At 46.4% G+C, this 21,250-nt stretch overlaps 1 protein-coding gene across 8 annotated transcripts in view; it reads left to right on the top strand.

Annotated features, from left to right (window-relative positions):
- Nucleotides 1-21,250, top strand: part of dlgap3 (discs, large (Drosophila) homolog-associated protein 3) — a 1,017,459-nt gene that overhangs the window by 735,655 nt on the left and 260,554 nt on the right. Inside the window, exon 1 of one of the 8 annotated variants that reach the window (XM_038801116.1) lies at nucleotides 15,209-15,284. The exons of the other annotated variants lie outside the window; for them this stretch is intronic. The gene's annotated coding sequence lies outside the window, so the exon portion shown is untranslated. Of the gene's footprint in view, nucleotides 1-15,208; nucleotides 15,285-21,250 lie in introns of those variants that run through there. 8 annotated transcript variants of the gene reach the window in all.

Below are 21,250 nucleotides of genomic sequence, written 5' to 3'. Positions count from 1 at the left end.
GGGATTTTAGTGGGATCCTCCTGACCAGGCACCCTGATCCGCACAGAGAGCTCCACCGGCACTAAGACCTGCCACATTAGAAAGACCATAAACGTCCCCATGCAGTAGGTTTTCCAAGATCATATATAAGGCAAGGTTGATGCGGGGCACTCCATCTTGTGATATCTTGGCTAGTGCATCTCTGTTTCATCATGTGAAATCTTTGAGTTGGAAGTTGGTTGGCACACAAACCATCACCCTCTTGATTTACAAAATGCAACAGAGGGAATGTATGTCAAATGAAGGAACAACTGCACTTTTCATAGATGTCAACAATGAGTGTTTTAAGGTGACGCTAAGTATTTCAGCCCAACATTTTTCACTGAGATTGGAAGTTGTCAGTGTCAACTAATCAGGTCAGTTGGAAGGTGAAAGCAGAGACTGCCAGAACCAATCTGTGTTTTATTTCCCCATTATTAATCTGAGACAGCAATGTTTATGATACAGCCACAGATTATAATTGTGGTTCTTTCATATTTGATGCCAAAGCAGTTAAAAAAAAAACTAAACTACTGTAATGCAGCTTCAATCTATTCCTCAGAAGAATTTCCTGGAGCTTGCCTGACTAATGTTTTATGTGAAGGTTTATTTTCTTGCAAATTAGTTACAGGCCCTTTATTGAGAGAAAGAAAGTTCCTCATGTGAGTGCATTAACTGGATTTATTTGAGTGTCTGCTGGGTTACCGAGGCAAGTAAGATGGGGAAGAGGAGTAGTGGGTTGGATTGGAATATGTTGCACTCCATTTACAAACAATTACTTTTTGATTTTCTTACTTCAACTTTTACAGTGGCGACTCTGTTGTGGGCAGTTTGACAGTTTACAGGGGTGTTTTAGTGCCCTGTTAATATCTGTTTGTGCTCCTTGGTCGATGTTCTCGGCTGTTGTGCACAACCCATATCATCCCTTTTACGATTATCTGCATCCATGAGATATAAGAAGCAACATGAACAATAGTACAAATGATTGAAAATCTCCGAGTAGAGGCCATCAGTCAGGCCCACCTTGGAGCACAAGATGCAATTGCCAAACCTGTTCCTGAAAAACACATTCTGGCACACTTCAGTTTATTTTTCAACAATTGAGTTTGCAGTCATTTTCATTTCCAGTACATGGTAAAGTATTTTGTTGGAGTCAAAACATTCCTCTAGGCTAGAAACGAATAAATGAGATATCATTGTGAGCCACTTTTGTCTTGCAAGCATGAAATTGGGGACTGATTAGGATGATTGCAGGTGCCAGTTACAAAAAGCTTTCATTCAGAAATTACCCTGATGACTCTGGAGTTAGTTTCTCAGTAAGTGGGTTCTACTGAATCCCCTAATATCACTCTTATTTGCATGTATCCGACACCTACGATCCCATCAGAAAAAAATATTTCTTAGCTCGGAAGGCACAGGTGAAATAAATGTCAAAATACCAGAAAATATATCAATTAAAATGTCAAATGAAATTTTCTGGGGAGAAAGAAAAACATAGTGCTGAACACACTCATCCCTTTCAATAATATCTAAATCCACCATAGATTTACAGTGCAGAAGGAGGCCATTTGGCCCATCGAGTCTGCACCGGCTCTTGGAAAGAGCACCCTACCCAAGGTCAACACCTCCACCCTAGCCCCATAACTCAGTAACCCCACCCAACACTAAGGGCAATTTTGGACACTAAGGACAATTTATCATGGCCATAACCTGCACTTGTTTGTGCTTTAAGTCACTCCTCCGACAATGAAGAGATCGAGTATTGAGCGTACCAATCGCTTGAGGTCTAAGAGACTTGTATTATCCTGCTGATCTTTCGGTCCAGCTAAACACTTGCAGGGGACTGGGATCCTGAGAGAAGGTTCAGCAGGGATAGATGCACAGCCAAAATTAAACCAGACATCAGGGGCGGAATTTTCCAACCCCCCGCAGATGGGCCGAACTCCCGCCGACGTGGTTTAAACCACCTCTGTGCCGGCGAGATTGGTGCACGAGCGGGCTCCCGGGGGGGGGGGGGATCGGACCCGGGGAGTGCCCCATGGCGGAGGCGGAAGAGACCCCCACCACCGCGCATGCGCCGGTGGTGACATCAGCGGCCGCTGACGCTCCAGCGCATGCGCGGACTCGGCCTTTTGGCCAGCCCCGACGCTGATCGGCGTAGTGCCAAAGGCCGTTGGTGCCAGTTTTGACGCCAGTCGGTGGAGCGGGAGCCACTCCGGCGCAGGCCTAACCCCCAAATGTGTGGAGAATTCCGCACCTTTGGGGAGGCCCGACGCCGGAGTGGTTGGTGCCTCTCCGCTACGCCGGGAGCCCCCGTCCCGCCTGGTGGGGAGAATTTCGCCCCAGGTGAGTCAAGAAGGCATAGAATGTCAAGACAAGTTAAGTCACAAACGAGTTTGGCAAGATTGGATGGTAGTTATTTTAATGCAAGTAGTCTGATGAACAAGGCAGATGAATTGAGGACACATATTAAAACATGGGGGTAAGATGTCATTGCTGTTACAGAGACATGGTTCAGAGAGTGGATGGATTGGCTGCTCAATATTCCAGGATTCAAGATCTTCAGGCAAGATAGGGAAAGAGGTAATAGAGGAGGGGGTGACACAATTTGGATCAGGGAATCAATTACAGCAGTAAGGAGGGACAGCATCTGAGAAGGCTCTTCAGAAGAAGCCATATAGGTGGAACTTAAAAACCAAATAGGTGCAATCGCATTATCAGGAGTGTCCTGTAGGCCCACTAACGGTCCGAAAGTAATAGAACAGCAAATATGTAGTCAAATTTCAGAGGCGTGTAGAAGTAATAGGGTCGTGATAGTGGGAGATTTCAACTTCCCCAACATTAACTGGGGTAGCCATAGTATAAAAGGTTTAGAGGGAGTGGAATTCTTAAAATGCATCCAGGAGAACTTTTGAAGTCAGTACTTAAAAGGACCTACAAAAGAGGGGGGCGGTCCGGGATTTAATCTTAGATAACAAAACCGGATAAGTGGTTGAAGTGTCAATGGGGAAGCATTTTGCAGACAGTGATCATAACTTCATTAGATTCAAGATTGTTGTGGAAAGGGACAAGGATGGGCCTGAGATCAAAATTCCAAACTGGGGAAGGCCGATTTTCGTAAGATCAGATATGAGGAGGCAGCACGATGAAGCAGTGGTTAACACTGTTGCCTCACAGTCCCAGGGACCCACGTTCAATTCTGGCCTCGGCTGACTGGCTGAGTGGAGTTTGCATTTTCTCCCCGTATCTGAGTGGGTTTCTTCCAAGTGCTCCGGTTTCCTCTCACAGTCCAAACAGAGTCCAAAGATGTGCAGGTTAGGGGGATTGGCCATGCTAAAATTGGCCCTTAGTGTCCAAAGATGTGTGGGTTGTAAGGGATTATAGAGATAGGGTGGTGGAGTGGATCGAGGTGGAATGCTCTTTCAGAGGGTCGGTGCAGACTCGATGGGCTGAATGGCCCCCTTCTGCACTGTATGGATTCTATGATTTAGCCAGAGTGGACTGGAAGCAGACATGTTTAGGTAAATCACAGTAGGATGCATTGAAAAAAAAATAGGAAGAGGAAAGGGCCAACGGCAAAATCAGGAAAGGCGATTGGGCGATCAGTTCCGCCGAAATTGAGGCAGGTGCCATTTTGATGCCAAATCGCAACGCTCCATCACCTCGACAGCAGCGCCAATTCATTCCGGAACGTAGTGCATGGGTTGTATAGGTGCCCCAGCCGGCGTATCAGCTGCATGGGCATGCTCCAACACAACCAGTGCCATCTTTTTGGCTGGGATGTGTGTGTGCGGGGAGTGTAATGTGTACAGGTGGCTGCAGCTTGTCAGCCTCCTGAGTGTCGATCACGGACCCGGCGAACCCCACACTGTTTTTAATTGGAATCAATTGTGTTCTACGCGGCACCGGTGTTAGCCCCTCAACAGTAGCGGAATTGGTTCAGGTGCAGCGCCAGTTTTCTGTCATAAAAGTCCACGGATTCTGCATTGGCGTCAACGGTGAAACGGAGAATATGTTAATTAGACAAAGAAGAAACTGTGACATGTCAAAGAATTAAACGTGAGTAAGAAAATAAATGATTATATCTAAGCGATCGAAAGATAAATCCACTTATGGTATTCAAATTTTGTATCTCTGTCCCCCCTCGTTTGAGTGGTCCAACGTTTGGGCGGGATCCTCTGCCCCCCCCCCCCCCCCCCCCCCCTCCCAGCCCTGCGTTTCTCGGCAGTGTGTCGTTCGCTGGCGGCGGGATTCTCTACTCCCGCAGCTTGTCAATGGGATTTCCTACTGTAGCCACCCCACCCTTTCGGGAAACAAGTGGGCCGTGGTGCATTGGCGGTAGGAACAGAGAATCCCAACGGCAGGAGAGTTCCGGCCCTTGTCGTTGGTATTCGAGGAGGAGGTTAACTGTTACAGACAGACATCATTACTGCATTTGGGAACTGATTGAATATCGTCTGGAGGTAACACTGCTGCTCAATAATCTGATGACGTGTTGCCGTAAATTTCTATGGGGGTTATTCCTGGTCGTTCACTGAAGTATCAGGAGATGGTGAGCAGAAATCCTGGAGAGACACTGCAAATATTTGTTGCAATGGGAGACCAGAGAAGTCTCTTCCTTGTTGTCGGCATGATACATTTTGACATAGAGCCTGTAAAGCTAAGTGGTGTTGTGTGAAAAGCTTTCATAATCCTCTATACTTCATTAGATCTGATGACGTGTTGCCGTAAATTTCTTTGGGGGTTATTCCTGGTCGTTCACTGAAGTATCAGGAGATGGTGAGCAGAAATCCTGGAGAGACACTGTAAATATTTGTTGCAATGGGAGACACTGAATCGCATATTTCTTTGCTGATTGTTAATATTGCTGGGTCATGTTAATAGTCAGCTTTTCACACATTTTTTGTGGGTAGACTGAGGTTCGGATTAAGAACCTGCCAAATTCTATGATGGAGGGGGTGTCGGGAGGAGGGTGCTCAGTGTAGAACTTGCACATTCCAGTCAGAGGCTGAGAATTTAAAGGAAAATTGGTAATCATTAGAGCGTAACTTGAATGTATAGACGCTGCTGGTTGCAAATGGCAAAATCTTCGAAATTCAGTATAGTTTGTTTTGAAAAATAGCCAATTATTGGATTTCTGTCCGATATAGCGAGAGGACATGCATGAGTCGTGAGGAATTGAGGGGCACATAAGTCCCAGAATTAAGCTGAAACAAATGTGCCTCCAACTGACCCGGTTGACTGAATATAAATACTTTGAAGCAGTGTCCAAATCAAATATCTGTTCTGTTCTCTGTCATTGAATTTGGATTGGTGGAGGCTTATCAGTATTATACAGGAATTCCCTCAGGCAACTTCAGGTCATCCTTGACAGGAGAAGCCAGCACACACAGCCAACATGCACTTTGTCAATTGCACAAAAGCTCATTTTAGCCAGTTCTAATCCCAGACCTCAACTGATTCACCACACTTTTCTTTATGCCCCCACCCCCCCACCTTTTTCCAGCAATTCTACCTGCCGAAAATATTCACAAGGTTCTTCCCGATATGCATCCTTAAGCTGTCACTCACTACGATAGCTTTCTATGTTGTACACCATTTATTAAATATTATTTACCAAATTAATGTTACCTGAAATTGCAAACTGAAATCTAATTGCCAGCTCATAAACTGTAGAACTATGTTCAAGCGAACTGCTCAGGCAGTTGTCTTTTGGAGAATGTTGGTGGTTCAGTAAATTTGTTTTCAGGTGGCCATTACTGGCTAGGCCAGCATTTATTGCACATCCATAATTGCCTTTGAGAAAGTGGTGGTGAGCTGCCACTGGAACCTCTGGTGAATGCATCTCTTATGCTATTAGGAAGGGAATTCCAGCTTCGTATCTCAGTGGCGGTAAAGGAATTACTGTATGTTTCCAGGTCGGGTTGGTGTGTGACTAAGAGGTGAACTTAAAGGTCCCTTGAAGATGGATCCACAAGATCATAAACGGGATTCGCTGTCGGCCAATGGCAGAATCGGGAAATGTGATTGGGCGGAGAATTGGTTCCGATGCCGAAAACGTGGCACGTTTCGCGCCAAATCACCATCGCCTCGACAGCAGCGTCAATGCATTCCAGATCGCACATACAGAAAAGACCTTTGGCATATCACTAGTGGGCCTGACCCGGTATTCTCCGGGGCCACAGAGCGAACCGCTGTCAAGGGCAGCACCAGCCGACGGTACCCCTGGCAGCAGGGATGGGCACCAAGGCTAGAGGCCCGCTGTAACTGAACCACGCTCAGGAGCACCGCTGCAATGTCCAGGTAGCTCAGGCACATGGCTCCCTTTGAGAGGGCAGCCCTGACCTGGATCTCAGTCACTGTCTGCACAGATTACCCCAAGCCATGGACATGCTGATCCATAGCCAAACCCCTCACCCCCAAGGCCTCCATCATGGACGCCACCCGCGCAGTGGATGCCACCAGTGCGGTGTTGACCTGGGTGGCACGCATGGTCAGCATTACCTCCTGCAAATGGTTGGACTGCTCCAACCTGCGCCTGCAAGTGCCTGGTGCTCGCCGACAGCCCCTCATGTAATCCCTGGCTCTGCGACTGCATTTCCGCAATAAATGTGACTGTCAGTTCCAGAAATCCAAAACCCATCTGGGTGGTAGCCAGTCCCTGCGATCAGCCCGCCCTCCAACCGTCAGCCCCCTTAGGTGCTCCTACCTCCACCTGATGCACACAAGGGGTTCGGGCTGTGGGAGGGGGCAGGGGCACCAGACAGACCCACCCCATCACCAGCAGCTCCTGCAAGACACAAGACAAGATGCGTCATTACACCACAGGCCGGGGAGTGGTTGGATGGTGTTTGAAATGAAATGAAATGAAAATCGCTTATTGTCACGACTAGGCTTCAATTAAGTTACTGTGAAAAGCCCCTAGTCGCCACATTCCGGCGCCTGTCCGGGGAGGCTGGTACGGGAATCGAACCGTGCTGCTGGCCTGCTTGGTCTGCTTTAAAAGCCAGCGATTTAGCCTGGTGAGCTAAACCAGCCCCTGTTTGGGGGGGTTGACACACGTGGCATGGGAAACCGCAACTCAGGGGGTCTCACTTCCTCGTTCGCTGCCGATCTCCATTCTGGTGACTTCCCTCCCGCCGACCACATTGATTTGATTTGATTTGATTTGACTTTATTTGATTTATTATTGTCACATGTATTAGTATACAGTGAAAAATATTGTTTCTTGCATGCTGTACAAACAATGCATACCGTACATAGGGACAATGCATACTGTACATCCAGGGCTGGCACAAGCAGCCCAGGGGGTGGATAGCTGGTGCCTTCAGTGGCCAGGGCACCCGGCCATTGCAGCCGGTATGGGTGCCAGCATGCCGTGCAGGATGGGGATTTGGCCGCAGGGTTACGGATGTATGGAGCGGGGGTTAGTGCCAGGGACATAGTGGTGCCTATTCACCCTGGCCGCCCTTAGGAGGTTGTGCAATTTTTTCCGGCATGGCAGTCCGTTCCGGACAGTGTTGTTGGTGGCGTTGACCACCTCTGCCACCTGCGTCCAGGTATGGCGAACGGCTGCAGCTGACAGCCTCCTTCCCGGGCCGGGGTATAGGATGGTCCGCCTCTCCTCTCTCTCGAGCTTGGTTTCCATAAATCACGGGGCCACATGTCTTGCTGTCATCTTGTTGCCTGGGATGGTGTGTATGGGTAGTGAAGTGTTATGCGTCTGCAGCTGTCAGCTTCCTGAGTGTCAATAACGAACCGAGTGAATCCCGCATAGTTTCCCATTGGAATCAATTGTGTTCCACGTGGTGCCGGTGCTAGCCCAACAGTCACTGAATCTGTCCAGGTGTGGCACCAGTTTTGCTGTCATGGAAGTTTGCGAATCCTGCCCCGGCGTCAACACATCTCAGGAACGGAAAATTGCACTGCATAGGTTTGGAAGATGCTTTTAAAGGAGCCTTGATAAGCTGCTGCAATGCATTTTGTGTCTGGTGCACACTGCTGTCATTATGCACCAGTAGTGGAGAGAGTGAATGTTTAAGGTGGTGGATGAGGGTCAAGTGGGCTGCTTTGTCCTGGATGGTATTAAGCTGTTTGAGTGTTGTTGGAGCTGGACCATTCCAGGCAAGCGGAGAGTATTCCATCACACTCCTGGCTTCAGCCTTGTGGATGGTGGAAAGACTTTGAAAGTTAGGAGGCGAGTTACTTTCTGTAGAATTCCCAGTGTATGACTTCCTCTTGTAGCCACAGTATTTGTGTGGCTGGTCTATTTAAGCTCCTTCAATAGTAACCTGCAGGATGGTGGGAAATCAACAATAATGCCATTGAATATTAAGTGAAGTTAATTGGACGCTCTCATGTTGGAGATGGGACCAGGTTAAAGTCCAACAGGTTTGTTTTGAGTCACTAGCTTTCGGAGCACAGCTCCTTCCTCAGGTGAATGAAGAGGTAGGTTCCAGAAACATATATATGAGTTACTGATGGATTACAGATGGGTTACTGAGCATATGTTTCTGGAACATACCTCTTCATTCACCTGAGGGAGGGACAGTGCTCCGAAAGCTAGTGATTCGAAACAAACCATTTGGACTTTAACCTGGTGTTGTAAGACTTCTTACTGTGCTCACCCCAGTCCAACGCCGGCATCTCCGCATCATGTTGGAGACGGTCATTGCCTGGCACTTATGTGATGCGACTGTTACTTGCCATTTATCAACCCAAACCTACTTCTGACCTTAGTTTGGAGAGAAGATTATTCATGAAGCAGCTGAAGATGGTTAAGCCTTGGACACTATCCTGAGGAAGCACTGCAGTGATGTCCTGGAGCTGAACAACTGGCCTTCAACAATCACAATCATCTTCCTTTGTATCAGGAATAACCCCAATCAGTGAAGAGATTTCTTTTCCCTGATTCCCATTGACTTTCAATTTTACCGGGTCTCCTTGATACCAGACGCAGTCAAGTGCTACGTTGGTGTTAAGTGCAGTCATTCACACCTCGTCTGTGAATTCAGTTCTTTTGTCCATGTTTAGACCAAGGTGGTACAGAGGACTGGAGCTGAGTGGCCCTAATGAACTCAAACTGAGCATCAGTCAGCAGATTGTTGCTGAGTTAATGCTGTTTGGTAGTGACACCAGCTATAACACCTTCCATCATTTTGGTGATGACTGAGTGCAGTTTGATAGGGAATAAATACTGGCCTGGAGACCAGGAATAAGGGACTGGATTCTCCGATTTGCCCTATCGGATTTGACCTGCTTTTTGTGAACAGGACATATTGGGTTGGGTTGTATTGGAGCAGCTTGGTTAGAGGTGCCGCTAATTTCTGGGCACTAAGTCTCTTCACCACAGCCAGGAGATAGTCAAGACTAATAGCCTCAGCTATCAGCCATTTCTTGATATCATGTAGAGCAGATCCAATTGTTAGAGATTGGCTTCTGTAATGGTGGGGACATCAGGAGGATCATCCACCCTGCACTTCTGACTGAAGATGGTTTCATCGGCCAGAATTCCTGGCTTCTCCCACTGATAGGAACCTCTGGTCCCACCAAAGTCAATAGACATTTGAATAGCTCTCTGCATCTGCCGCGGAAGGGAACTCGCCACAGTGGTGACGGAAAATCCTGACCAAATACTTTACCATTATCATTATCACCATTATCAAATGCTGGGCTCCACCATCATTGAGGTTGGGGCTGTTCATGGAGTTTCCATCTCCTGTTAGTTGTTTAATCTTCTACCACGATTCATGATTGGATGTGACAGGACATCAGGGCTTTGGCCTGATTCAATGGTTGTGGGCTCACTGAGTTTTGCCTGCGCTATAGCATGTTGCTCTGCAGTTCAGCATGCATGTAGTCCTATGCAGTAGCTTTACCAATTGGCACCTCAGCTTTAGGTATGCCTGTTGCCGTTCCTGGCCATGCCCTCTGTTATAACCCACATGTATCCTACACGGTGGGAACAATTAACTTCTCCGTGAACCTTGCAGAATACGAGCTCCCCATTAAGGGAGCGGGGCCCTCTAAACAATGTCTAGTTATATGATATTTAAAGCTGGCCAGTTAGGTATGGCAAGGCTGACCCAGTTGGGATCTACCATGTGATGTATATAATAGTTGCTGTAAATAAACTATGTTTCTTTGAACCACTCGGTGTATAAACCCCTCCTACTCTTCTCAATGAGTAAGGTTGTCCCCGTTGCTTGATGATAATGGTGGCATGAGAAATATGTCAGGCAGTGAGATTACAGATTGTGTTTGAATCCTCTGCTGCTGTTGTTGGCCCACAACACTTCATGATTTCCCATTTTGAGCCGTTGGATCTGCTCTGATTCTGTCCCATTTAGCACAGTGATAGTAGCACATAAGCCGGAGGGGTTGTCCTCAGTATGAAGGTTGGAATTTGTCTCCAGAGACTGTTGTTGTCATTCTTATCAGTACTGCCTGAACAGATGTATTAGCGGCAGGTGGATTGGTGAGGACAAGATCAAGTAGGTTGTCCGTCCTCTTGGTCCCTCCCCATCCGCTGTTGGCTCAATCTGGTCAATGTGTCCTTCAAGACCCAACCAGTTCAGTCAGTGGTGGCACGACCTAGAATTCTAGCTGATGGATATTCGGACTCCCCATCCAGAGTACATTCTGGGCCCTTGTTGTTGCCGGTTCAATATGGAGGAGTCGAATTGCTGGCTGAGGGAGGGCAGCATTGCTAGAAACTAAATATAGGGTGTGATTTTCCCCACTGTGTTGAGCCTGATGCTGATCTTGTTTTGCTGGGTGCATCATAGGAGAGGCCCAAATCGGCTTCACGCCAGGCGCAAAACTGTGCGCCAGTCACGATCTTGTGAGTTCAATATTGTGAGTTCACAATATTGGAAATATCATTCTCTGGGCTGCATTCTGGGGCCTCCTAGTGGTCATGAATAAAACAGCCACAGCAGCTTGAGCAGCAAGAGGTCTGATTGCCTCACAGGCAGCCAAGGTGCAAAGCTTGGGGTGTTTTACGGCATTAAAGGTATTTATAAATCCAAGGTAATGTTGTTGGTTAATCAGTGAATCAAATAAGTAAGAGCTTGCTCGACAAAAAATGGCTTTTATGACCTTCCAAAACCCCTCACAGCCAGTGAAGTATTTTTGAAGTGCACTACCGTTCTGATAGAGGGAAGGTGGTCGCCAATTTGTGCACAGCAAAGTTCCACAAACAGTAACATGATAATGACCAGATAATCTGTTTGAGCGATGTTGCCTGAGGAATAAATACTGGCCTGGAGACCAGGAATAACGGGCTGGATTCTCCGATTTGAAGACTAAGGGCAGACGCCGGCATGGGAACAGTGGCGTTTTACGCCAGGGTAAATGACGCAAAAGCTCCACCGATCCTCCGTCTGGTGGGGGGCTAGCAGGCACGCAGCGTAAAGGCCCCGGCTTTACGTGCAGATACGGCCAGAGAATTGCCGGGTCCGTGGCTGGGCTGGCACACAGCAGTAGCCTGCAGTGGCCGTGCCATGCAACATGGCGCCGGCCGCGTGCATGCCCGGTCTGCCACATATTGTCCCCCAGTATCCCCCCTTGCCACCCCAGACCACCCCCACCAGTGCCCCGAGCCTCCGCCAAAGCCCCTCCCCCCACCTCTCCCCCCCCCCCCCCCCCCCCCCCCCCACCCGCAGAATGGCTCCTCCCCAGACTGTAGCAGTGCTGGGCTCAGTCCGCAGCCGCCACGCCGAGTTCACAACAAAAAAGGAGAAGTGTTCCATGGCATCGGGAAATCGGCCCATCAGAGGCCACACCCGATTTTGGGGCAAACGGAGATTCCCCGGCCAATTGCCAAACGCGATTTTGGCGTCGACGACCGAAGAATCCTGCCCAACCTCTTTGAAATAGAGCCATTGGGTCTATACGTCCAGCTGAGAGGATAGGGGAGGGCATCGTTGAACATCTCATCCGAAAGACGATGGCTGGAATTCTGCGGCCTTTGGGATTCCTTCTTACCGCCAGCAGCACACCCCCCGCCCGTGGGTTTCCCGGTGGCATGGGCTGGCTCCAATGGGAAGCACCATTAACAAGGAAGTAGAGAATCCCACTCGCAAACGGCACACTGCCGGAAAACATACGGCTGGGGACTGGAGAATCCAACCCAATATCTCCGGCAGTGTAATACCCCCTTCGCATTCCATTGGAAAAAATCAGCCTTGATTTTTTAACCCACCACCTCCTGATGCAGAGGTGAGAGTGCTACCAGCTCAGATTTTATAGGACTAGGGAATAGCTGAATTGACTTCTTAGCTGTGTTCTTTATTATGCAATTCACTTACCCGGTTGCATGATATCCATATTGTTTTATGGCCACATACCATTGTGGAACTGATCTTTTCTCTTTGCTGGTTCTTGAAGAAGTTTGTTTTTGTCAGCCTGTCGTATGTTGTTTTCTACAATATCATATGATTTCTCACTGACAATGGGCGAAGCCCTATGTCCAACAAATGACAGCAACTTTATTGATGTTTTTTCCCTGTGCAATAGCTTTTTTTCCCTCAGTTGGCCGTCTGCGCTCTCCCGACCACGGGGTATGGGCATCAGCATTTATTGCCCATCCCGAATTGCCCTGGAGAAGGTGGTGCCTCCTTGAAGCTGTGCAATCCCTGTGGTGTAGTTACACCCATGGTGCTGTTAGGGAGGGAACTTCAGGGTTTTGACCCAGTGACAGTGAAGGAACGGTGATATACCTCCCAGCCAGGATGGTGAGTGACTTGGAGGGGAATTTCCATGTGGTGGCATTCCCAGGTGTCAGCTGCCCTTGTCTTTCTAAATATGGCACTTTGCACCAGAGGCCTACTAATTGTCAGACCAATAAAATGCTACCTATGAGCCTCCCCCAGATATCCTTATTTCTTCTCAATTTTTCCCCTTTCATCCCCTTCTTTGCCTAAAGCCTGACTTTTCTAAAGTACAGTTCCACGGGTGTTGCCACCAATCCAGTATCTCAGTCCAGTGTCAGTTATTCATATGTTAAGCTAGACACTGGATATAAGGCTATTTGGCTGTTGAAAGCATCACAGCCAAGCTCAATCGTTCTCTCTTGGGGGCATTCACACGCATGCACTTACAGTTCCAGCCATTGATTTATAATCAGCCACAAGAGATTTTGGGTGATATTCTCTGGCCTCCTCACTGTGTGTTTCTCAGCGGTAGGAGACAGCCCACCGTTGACCGGCAGTGGGATCTTCTGGTCTCGCTGCTGTCAATGGAATTTCCTACTGAATTCACCCCATGCCGCTGGGAAACCCGCAGCGGGGGTGGGGTGGGGGTGGATTGGATGGGAGGGCGATGGGAAGGGGGGATCCAAAAGATCCCACCGGTGTGAAAAGCCAGAGGATCTCGGCCTTTATTCCTAATACACAGGTCCTGAGTCTATTAGTATCATCTCAAATGCTGCCTCACTGGAGACTGCCTGGCTGAACAGAGACGAGGGATTTAACCTGGGACCTCTCAGTCTGTCTGCTTCAGTGTCTTCAGTTATAATTATGGGGGAATCAAGAAGTAAAACTCAGTGTATCTGTTTCTCAGCCAAATTGTTTTTGAAATGCATTTTATACTTTAGAAACATTAAAATAACGTTGCACATAGATGAGTACCATGGCAACCACATATCTTCGCAGAGGAAAACTCAGCATCGGATGTGGAATTGTTTTTGAATTAGTCCTTCATTCATTTGTTGGTGTCACCATTTGTTGGTGTCACCGTTCATACGGTCAGATTCTGATATTATGTATCACAGGGCTTGCCTCGGCTCTGCATTTACCTGGATATGTCTGAGTCAACTAAAATCAGGAGGCAGGCTTGAGGAAATGAAAATAAGTCTGAATGAGTCCTATTAGAATAGTCTTAATTTGGCAATGACATTGGAACTCATCCTGAGAAAATAGCTGTGTAGGAGCAGGAGAGGGGGAGAGACTTTGTTCATCACAGTGCTCGCTGTGTTCTGGTAAAAGTCGCCTGATCATGGGGGACAGTTTTGAGCATCATAAAACACTGTAACAGGAAGCCATTGCCACAGGACTGACGTAATGTCAGCTATTCCTTCTTTTAAATATAAATTTGGTGTTTTGTTTTCTTTCCTTCTTCAGCCCTCCCCGCCCCACTCTTAAAGGGGCTAAATCTTCCTTGAATCCCGTCCCATCAGTCTCAAACATCTGCTGGCACCTTTTCCAACAATAAGAACAATTTCTCTTCAAATACGAAGGTCATGAGTGAGAGAAAGCTGGTCAATCATTGTGTGGGATAGCGATGGCAGGAGTGTCGGGGGGGGGGGGGGGGGGGGTAAAGGTTGTGGGACACACCAAACCTGTTTGTGTCTTCAGAGTTGGCATTGGACTGTGAGCCAGAATCAAAAACCTGGGTGACTCTCCGCTCCCTGCTCTGGGAATGCAGAGAACAGTTAGAATGGTCGCAATAGACACTCCTGACACAGACCAAGGAGCGCCCTTGATAATCTTCCTGCTGCGGATGGTTCAGTTCCCTTACTGTGTGACCTCATTAGGGGAACTTAAAACGATTTCAAATTGATGCTTCAAATATCCATTCCTGGTGCACAAATTGCCCTGCTGCTGTGTGAAATCATCCAGTGACAGTGAACATGTATTTTCTGAAAATTATATAAACCGTCTTCATTATCATCTTCGCGATGAAGGTGCATTCCTAATTTGTCTGCAGATTTACCATCCAGCGAGAATACACTGCTCATTCATTAATTGTTCACATCAGACCAAATTTGCAATGTTTTCTTGGGACTCAGGCAAGCGCAGTTCCGTACCTTTCTGTTGGATTAAATTGTCAGGGGGTTGGTGACTGATTCCAGTCAACTCACAGTAGGTATTGCACAGAGTGCTTTTCCCCTTTAAATTATTTTTTTTACGACCCTCTTAAAAACCTGAGCATCCCTATACAACATGGCCTTGTGAGCTAAGAGGAGCTCGAGACTAGTAGTGGGATTAATTACCCTTCTCAGGGATCTCCTGAGCAGTGTAAACTGCAGTAGCTGATTGCAAACTGCTCACATTACCTCCATCCACACATCAGCTGTGTTACTGATATGCGAGCAGCTCCAGCTTTCACATTTACTTAAGTCGAGGAGAATCTTCTCTCTACCTTTTCGAATGAGTTGTTTTTATCTTTAAGCTGCAGAGGATTTGCATTCGTGTTGCCAACATTGCAAGGTTGAGAGCTCTGCCTAGTTAATGGTGAAATGCTGTCAGCTTTGAGAAGGACGGGTGAGTACAGGACCAAAGCGTAGGGCACGATAAATATCTCAGCCATTTTGTACATTGCAAACTTGTCATTTTGTTTCTCTGTATTGTTTTTTGCTCAGGCTGGAAAATGTGACACTTCTCAGTTTCATGAAAAAAAGCACCTTGCACACGGAATATTTCAAAGGCTTCATAGAACAGGAGTGTGTTTCTGTTGTGGGGACAAACATCTGCAGTTATGCTTGATTGAATTTAAAAACAGAAAACCCTTAAAATAGTGACGCTTTTTAAAACTTAGAAAGTACTTTAAGAATGTGGTGGTATGACTCTGATTAAGTGGATTTTTATTCACATGGACTGCTTGTGTCTCAAGACTGTTTGTTGCCCCAGTGTTTATGGGTGATGTAGCTGAGTACGAAACTAATTTCTTTACTTTTAGTTTGTTTAGGCTCATATGGAGCACCAATGCTAGCACTGGCCAGTTAGGCAAAGTGGCCTGTTTCGGTGCTGTATATTCTAAATTTTATATAATCTATGGAGGTTTGGATTGAAATGTTTCATGACAATGGCAGAGGTGTGAGGACAATATTATATGTCTTAAAGTGTTCCAACTCGCTCACTTCAAGATGGTGGGGATCAATCTTGACTCTGCATATTAGTGGAAAATGAGTGATACCAAGTCGGCAATCCATTTTACATCTCTCCTGACTTGTATATCTAATGAGATCAAGATCTCACTACTTTCGATCCAGCAGCCTGTGATATTATTTTCGTAACGTCTCCACATCCTGCCCATGATGTGGAGGCAGCTGAGAATAATTAGCAAATGTTCCCAAATGTGCGGAATAGTCAAGGCCAGATTGTACAACTTGAACACGGAAGTGAACTTTGAAAAACAGACATTGTTATAACACAAGTAAGATGTTACATTAATGTTCCTGGACTGTCATCAGCAACAACTCCAACTTTAGAGATGATGTTGGCAGTGGCGTAGTGGTATTGTCACTGGACTCGTAACCCGGAGACCCAGGGTAATGGTCTGGGGATAAGGGTTCAAATCCCACCACGGCAGGTGAAGAAATTTGAATTCAATAAAACATTTAGAATTTAAAGTCCAATAGAACATAGAACAGTACAACACAGAACAGGCCCTTCGGCCCTCGATGTTGCGCCGAGCAATGATCACCCTACTCAAACCCACGTATCCACCCTATACCCATAACCCAACAACCCCCCCCTTAACCTTACTTTTTTTTTAGGACACTACGGGCAATTTAGCATGGCCAATCCACCTAGCCCGCACATCTTTGGACTGTGGGAGGAAACCGGAGCACCCGGAGGAAACCCACGCACACACGGGGAGGACGTGCAGACTCCGCACAGACAGTGACCCAGCCGGGAATCGAACCTGGGACCCTGGAGCTGTTAAGCATTTGTGCTAACCACCATGCTACCGTGCTGCCCACAAAGAATACCACAAAACCATTGTAGATTGTCGTGAAAACGCATTAATGGCCTTTAGGGAAATAAATCTGCCATCATTACTTGGTCTGGTCTACATGTGACTCCAGATCTACATCAATGTGGACTCTTAACTGCCAGCTCAAGGGCAATTAGGGATGGACAATAAATGCTGGTCCAGCTAGTGAGACCCACATTGCAGGAATTAATAAACAAAAAGTAAGCTGGCAGTCACACCCATATCACCTCAGCATTGGAGGTACCAGACTGTCAGTGGAGGAAGATTTAAATCACTGCCAGTAACAATTTACGTCCAGAGGCTTCATGCTTTAGATTTCTGGGCTGTAGGTGCACTGAGTCCACACCTTCCCACATAACCAGGCAATGCCAGCCTGGTGTACCTTACTTAAAGTATCATTAACACAAATACTATGTGGATCACAAAATGGTTGGGCCATCACTGCGCATTCAAGGTAACCTCTGTAACACACAGTCAAAGGTTTGCTAATTATAGACCTGAACTACTGCCAGTATTGATTTCAATGTGCCTACTCCTCTCTATCTTACCTGTGTTTAATGGGTTTCCTCTGATTTTTGTGAGGAACAACTTCAGTAAAATTTCCTAGAATTGGTGCTTCTCTGAGATGATGAAAATTTGAATGGCGGTGCGGCTGAAGCAGTTGAAGAAATGCTAGCCATATCCCTCTCTTTGGGCTTTTGGAGAAAGAGTTTCACCATCTGCACTTCTTTTAAAAGCAAACTAGATTCAGCAGTAGGAATTGAATTCCTACTGGCCAAGCATCCACAGCGGAAATCTGCCCCAGATACCACGCTAATTGCAATCTCACTGAAGAGAAACTGCAATGCTTGCTCGGGGTCCAGGACACATTGTTGTTATGAGATTTGGATACGCGGTACATTGTTGGAAAAAAGAAAAAGTGGCACTTAAAACTGCAATTCATCAAGATGGGACATAACATTTGTCTGATAATGTGCACGTATCCTCTCGGAGAGTCCAAGAAGGTTTCAATATGAAGCGATTTTGCTGCAGTAAATTTATTAAAGAATTGCATTTCTGTATGAAATTGTAATATTCTTCTCATCGCTCACCAAATTGGGCCTTAGGCAGGGCAGCATGGTGGCGCAGTGGTTAGTGCTGCTGCTTCACAGCACCGAGGTCCCAGGTTCAATCTCAGCTCTGGGTCACTGTCCGTGTGGAGTCTGCACATTCTCCCCGTGTTTGCGTGGATTTCGCCCCCACAACCCAAAAGATGTGTAGGGTAAGTGGATTGGCCACATTAAATTGCCCCTTAATTGGAAAAAATTAATTGGGTACTCTAAATTTATTTTAAAAAATTATCCTTAGGCTTAAGTGCATTGAATGATCCATGTTTGAGATCCGCAAATGATATTCTGGTGTCGTGGATTCCTCCAAAGTGGTTGGTTTCCAGGTAGCTTTGGATATTGTGAGCGCGCCACGGTGGCGCAGTGGTTAACACTGCTGCCTCACGGCGCCGAGGTCCCGGGTTCGATCTCGGCCCAAGTCACTGTCCATGTGGAGTTTGCACATTTTCCCCGTGTCTGCGTGGGTCTCACCCCCACAGCCCAAAAATGTGCAGGGTAGGTGGATTGGCTTCTTAATTGGAAAACATTTTTTAAAAGATTTTTAAAAATTAATAATAAAAGCTACGGATATTGAGACTGGTTCTTTGATGCAAAGTATGATATTGCCAATCAGGTGAAAGTGATGCCTATAAGGTCCTTAGACCTTCTGCTTACCCTAAACATAGAGCATGTTATAGTGGTGTGAACTGGTGCCAAGGTGGCAGAGGGTAAGTATTCATGATTCGTTCTCCCCTCAGAGTGCGTCCAACCTAATGTTCAGACAAGAAATTTATTTCCCAATTGATCTTAGTTGGCTCATGCAGTGTTAGCCCTTGTTTGACCATTTGATATACATACATCAAAAGAACTTCATTGGTTGTAAAAGGCATCCTGCTATCATGAAAGGCGCTATATAAATGCAAACTCTTTTTTTTTAACCATTCCTGAATTTTCAGACTGTGTGTGGCGCTCATGAGCACAGTGCCTGTGTTCGGCCTGCATTCAGAAGCTTGTCCAGGAGATACAGGGCAGATATTTTTGCAGCCTTTGAGAGAGTGTTGGCTATCTTTGAAGGGACAGTCACTTCAACAAGATTTACTAATTTTGGGTGCTGATGTATTCCAGACTTTGTACAGATTGTTTAGGTAAAAAAACTGTCTGGCAAAATCCTGTGACTAGCATGAATGATGCCATTACTGGAAAATGTCTAAGTGATAGAACCGTCATTTTTGATGACTGATGATGTAGGAATGATGCTGACTGATGTATTAGTGAGGAGGATGGTCAGGTTGGTCATACACCCACCCTTTGTATGGCAACAAGGAGGCGTTCAAGACGGAGAACTTGAGGAGACAACTGAGTGCTATTGCCATGGACACAGTCCTAGATAGTACAGCTCTGCAGCTGACCATCTGCTCATGTAAAATCAACGTAAGAAGTTACTTCCACACTGTCATACCATGTAAGAGTTGCTTGTAGACTGCCAGTGAATGGTTTATCCACCTATTGTCCCTCTGTTGAGCCTCCTCTTCCTTATAAAGCACGAATGAGAGGGAGATTTCCCATGGGAAATCCAAGTTGTCTCGGTATGATGGACAAACACAAAGTTAACCAGAAAGCCTGCCACAAAGTCACCCTGACTAACTAGACTCTGCTGTAATTCTTCTGTGAAAGCTTTTGAAATCTGCTTCTGCAAACAACATAATCCATAACAAATTGTCCCTGCAGCCAAATGAGTATACACCAGGAAATTACATGGTATCGGCACAATGTAACTGGGACATACTTTCAATATAGTAAACTAGTGGGCAATTCTGGTTCTAAATAGATAAGTTTTATTGGCAATAATTGGACAGAAACCAGAGTAACAGATGTGCGAATTTAGAAGAGTGAGAGGGGATCTCATAGAAAATTATAACATTCTAACAGGATGAGACAGGTTAGATTTCTGAAAGAAGGTTCCTAATGGTGAGTGAGTCCAGAATTAGGGGTCATAATTTGAGGATAAGGGGTAAATCTATTAGGACTCAGGTGAGGAGAGATGTCTTCACCCAGAGAGTGGTGAATCTGTGGAATTCAGTACCATAGAAAGTAATTGAGGCCAAACCATTATGTAATTTATTTTTAAAAATAAATTTAGAGTACCCAATTCAATTTTTTTCCTATTAAGGGCCAATTTAGCGTGACCAATCCACCGACCCTGCATATCTTTTTGGGTTGTGGGTGTGAGACCCACGGAGACAAGGGGAATATGTGCAAACTCCACACAAACAATGACCCGGGGCCAGGATCGAACCAAGGTCCTCAGCGGCGTAGGCAGCAGAGCTTACCAATGTGCTGTCCGCGTTGTGTAATTTCAAGAAGGCATTAGATATAGCTTTTGGGGCTAAAAGGATCAAGGGACATGGGGGGAAGGCAGGATCAGGGTATAGAACTTGATGATCAGCCATGGCCATAATGAATGGCGGAGCAGGCTCAAAGGGCTGAATGGCCTCCTCCTGCTTCTGTTTTCTATATATGTTTCCATTTATGTGATTTATTCCAATCAGTTGATGCACGTTATGGCCATTTGTCAAATGTGAACAATTGGAAAATTAAACCTGGAGAGTTTTGAGGCACATTTCCATTGATAATATCTTCATATAAGTGTCCAGTATTAAACAATGCACAGCCATTTTCATATGTCCCCAGCAAAGTAGTACCATTACCGCCTCCCCCCAACCCCCTCCCCACCCCCACCTCCTGGAGTGTTACTGGTCAAAGAGGCCTGAAAGGTAGTCAGGGGAGTAGCCAAGTGACCAGGAAGGGTAATCAGGTGGGAGGGAGGGAAACTGAGGGGTCAGGGGATGTAGTCAGGAATTGGAGGGTCAACAACGTAGACGAAGGGGTTCAGTGTGAGAGATTATGGGGTCAGCTTTGAGATACCCAACAGTTAGACGAGGTTTTAATCTGTCTAATATTTTCTGGGTAACCATTCAGGCGAGTTTCACAGCACTGCCCGATGTCTCTGAAAAAAATGAATTGGGTACTCTCAATATATTTTTTTAAAAGTGCTTCCAAGTCATACATCCAGTCTCTGACAGTCCCAAGGATGGACGATTTGGCACACAAATTCTGACATCTACATAAATGGAAAGAACCGTTGCACTCCACCTGTCCAGACCCTACACTAGTCCTTTTCTGAGGCCAGAGGAGAGCTGATACAAACTAGTAAAAGCTGCACTGCTGACCAGGATAGATCGGCTGAGTGCTTACCCTGGCTTTCAGCCAAGAGACTGATCATCTATCGTTGCCATTTGCTGCCTTCAACTCCGTGTCTCCAAAACAAGGGATAGCATCATTTGAAGTTACGTTTTATGCTCTCTCTCTGATATTACAGTGCAAATGCTGTGGTTTGTGCTGCTGCGTGCAGTGTTCTAATACGA

The sequence above is a fragment of the Scyliorhinus canicula genome, chromosome 1, assembly GCF_902713615.1.
Source record: "Scyliorhinus canicula chromosome 1, sScyCan1.1, whole genome shotgun sequence".
NCBI classification, from domain to species: domain Eukaryota; kingdom Metazoa; phylum Chordata; class Chondrichthyes; order Carcharhiniformes; family Scyliorhinidae; genus Scyliorhinus; species Scyliorhinus canicula.
The sequence above is the reverse complement of the archived record's forward strand: the minus strand, read 5'-3'. Positions and strand labels throughout refer to the sequence as shown.